The sequence below is a fragment of the Schistocerca serialis genome, chromosome 4 (assembly GCF_023864345.2).
Source record: "Schistocerca serialis cubense isolate TAMUIC-IGC-003099 chromosome 4, iqSchSeri2.2, whole genome shotgun sequence".
Classification (NCBI taxonomy): domain Eukaryota; kingdom Metazoa; phylum Arthropoda; class Insecta; order Orthoptera; family Acrididae; genus Schistocerca; species Schistocerca serialis.
The window spans coordinates 479,820,578-479,824,231 of record NC_064641.1 but is presented as its reverse complement, the minus strand read 5'-3'; the positions used below and the strand labels follow the sequence as shown (position 1 = coordinate 479,824,231).

Here is a 3,654-nt window from a genome sequence, read left to right as displayed (position 1 = left end):
TTTCCCGCACACATGTTGACGGACGGACGTCATAGCTCTCGGAGCGACGACCTGGCTTCCGTAACGAGATTACACCGGCGCGTCTGCTCTGGCGTGGTCGGCTCGCCTGGAAGGGGGCATTGTCCGTCCCCTTCCTCTGCTAGCCTTCGCGTCATTCACCACTCCTGGTTTCTCCTTTTCTCTCTTTCTTAGTATCATTTCCGGACGGGAAACTGATGGAAAGGTGCATGAAATATTTGATTCCAAAAATTACTTCCAAAAGTTTAGACAACAAGCTATTTAAGAAAGTGGATAGCTTATCTCCGGGTAAGTTACTCTGTTACAATCCTGAAGGATAGAATTTGAATTGTGATCTTCGAAGGTGTGCAAATTGACCTGAACATGGGACACGTACCGATTATCATAATTGCACTGAGCCTGAGCAGTGTGTGTGTGTGTGTGTGTGTGTGTGTGTGTGTGTGTGTGTGTGTGTGAGAGAGAGAGAGAGAGAGAGAGAGAGAGAGAGAGAGAGAGAGAGAGGGAGGGAGAGAAAGGAACTGGAAATACGAACACATTAACGGTAGCTGATATTTAAACATAGATTATATGTTTTTATCTCATTTGTGAACACACAGATACATTAGTAATTATGAACAATTCAGTGAATTTTGTTTCTAAGAGAAGAGTTTTATTAGCAAATAATCTTGGTATCACCATGTACAATACCGTACCACCTAAATATAGAATAGAAACTATAGGAAAAAAAGGAAACCACAGAATGTATTTATGGAGTGTCGAGGACACTGATACTGAATCCGTCCATCAGTGACATGGAATAACTAGCACAGAAGCAGGGAACGTGCTGTAGGCGCCATAGACAGATCTAATTTGTGTAGTCAAATAGCGTATCTGTGATTTTATTAATGTATTAACATCTTCTAAGGCGACGTCCTTTTTATTGCCATGTAATGCTACTGATAGAAGGGGAGGGTAAACAACATTATTTAAGAAGCATGGTTTGGTTTCAGCATTGATATGTAAGTTGCATTTGTCATTTTCCTTTTTGAATTGCGATAAATGAACATCAAAATGTAATTTACAGCTAAACTAACAGTATTGTCTCATTATTTGTAAGTGTTAAACAAATAGGTAAACCACAGCCAATTTTAGAAAAATAGATGCTGCAACAATGGATATTCATGAAATATATAAATGTATAATCCGTCCTTATCACTTCTCCACCGTTCCTCTAGCAAAGAAAAATGTTCCTTTAATTTTATCTCACAATATAAGCTATCAATGATCCTCTTTATTGTCTTGTAGCTTCTAAGTGTTTTCGTCTTTCACTTTCCTGTTTATAACTCAAAGCGTGTGGCTATTGTCTGGTCCTCTCCATTTTGAGTGTCATTGCACTTAATGCCCAAAGTTGTTACTGATTAAACCTGTGCGTAACGTCAGCTTCAATTCCTTCATGAGATTACAGCATGATTACAAGGTTAAGTGAACTCGAAGACTCGACTGAACTTATCAACTTCCTTGTAGTCGTTAGAGCGAGTCACTTAATTCTGACAAACCCACATCTTTATATTCTGCTTAATAGCGTCCATTCAGCCAACCATATCGGTTACAACTCATGTCACAGACTGTTAGACTGGTCGAGTAGCGATGTTGTCTTTTAGTTTTCTGTCTTCATCCTCTCTCGTCTATCTTTCCCTTTCCCGAAATGAGAGGCACACTATGAGAAAGGTGTTCATTTTTTTGTTTAAAATACTCGTATGTGTTGATGAAGAGTACTTCTGTTGCAACAAACATCTGTCCCTATCTATTTCTTTACAAAGTTACAGTTCTTCTCATTTTGCTGTGTAATATGTTACACGACGTTTTATAGAGATTTTGTATTTGTTTACGTCTTACTTTTCCGCGTGCTTCTGAGAGACATATAGTCAGCATTTCACGTCGAATAAAACTTTTTGTAAGCAGATAATGTTAAAGGCACTCATTTCTACCTTCTTAAATGAAGTCTGAAGTCGGTATATAATGAGCTTCCAAGATGGGTAAACGGTGATTGGAATTTTCTGGGAGATACTAAAATCTAAAATGGTGAAAATGAATTATTGCCTGATGATAGGATAGTACGGATTCAGTAGTTCTACATAATGCACGTCAATAGCGCAAATAAACATGTATACAGAGTGGAATTAAGTGTAAAAAGGAGCTTCAAGAATGTTGTTTATACATTTTGGAGAAATGATTTTGCAAAATGTAGTTCGACGTTTCTAAATCGTTTTCTAACACTGAAGCATATTCATTGTGTTTCACTTATAAGCACAAACAAAAGGGAGAGGTGAGGACATTGAAACAAGCACACATCGTAATAAACACAGTTCCGGGAACCCTGTATAACGCGTGCACAAGTACAGTCATGCCAATGCTTCAACACTGTTAACTTCTAAGGGTACCTTTATTTCCAAATACCACAAGGGAGGCATAAATTACAAAGTGATAACCCGTCCTAGTTTGTTTTATCATCAATCGCGATATCTTATTATATAGAGTATCTACAGCAAGTGCATTGGTCGTGATTCGCCAATACCATGGCCTTCAACTTCTCCCGTACTTGAACTTGTCGATTTTGTGTATTTGTGTATGTCTGGGGGGGGGGGGGGAGGGGGAAGTATTTAAAAGTTCTGGTGTATTCCAGCCTTGTTGACAGTCTCGATGAACTCCGAGAATGCATTGCGTATCTACATCAACATTCATACGCCGCAAGCCACGATATATTGCGTGGTGGAGGGTACGTTGTACCACTACCAGTCATTTCCTTTCCTGTTCCCCTCGAAAATACAGCGAGGAAAAAACGGCTATCTATATGTCTCCGTGTGAGCTCTGATTTCGCTTATCTTACCTTCGTGCTCCGTACGCCAAATGTTCGTTGGAAGCAGTGGAATCGTTCTGCAGTCAGCCTCAAATGCCGGTTCGATAAATTTTCTTATTAGTAAATGATGACTATCTGAAACCCTCAGCTGCCGACAGGGGTTGTTGATATACCTGGATGTGGACAGTTGAAAATGTGTGCCCCGACCGGGACTCGAACCCGGGATCTCCTGCTTACATGGCAGACGCTCTATCCATCTGAGCCACCGAGGACACAGCTGAATAGCGCGACTGCAGGGACTTATCCCTTGCACGCTTCCCGTGAGACACACATTCCGAACTGTCCACAATTCTACATATGTAATGTACCTTATAGACATTTAGTGTTGCTCGAAACGAAGGTCGTCTTCCCTCCAGAGATTCATATATGAGTCCCATAAGCATCTCCGCAATAGTTCCGTGTTCCTCGAACCAACCGGTAACAAACCTAGCAGTCCACCTCTGAACTGATTCAGTCTCTTCCTTTAATACGACCTGGTGCGAATCCCAGTCCTTATATACTCGTTCCATTTCATAATGTTTTGCAACGTTGCGCCTAGATATTTAATTGACGTGGCTGTGTCAAACAGCACACTGCCAATACTGTATTCGAACATTACAAGTTTGTTTGCTTTTTTCCCCCCTACGTGTCTGCCCTAACTTAAATCTTTCTACATTTATAGGTAGCTGCCATTCGTCACTCCAACTAGAAATTTTGTCTACGTCATCTTGTTTTCTCCTACAATCATTCAACGACGACAC

The 3,654-nt window shown here is 40.5% G+C and overlaps 1 non-coding gene across 1 annotated transcript; it reads right to left on the bottom strand.

The window, feature by feature from the left end:
* Positions 1–3,052: 3,052 nt before the first annotated feature.
* Trnat-ugu (transfer RNA threonine (anticodon UGU)) lies at positions 3,053–3,126 on the bottom strand. The gene has a single exon. It is a non-coding gene; the product is annotated as a tRNA-Thr (tRNA).
* Between the last annotated feature and the right edge of the window lie 528 nt (positions 3,127–3,654).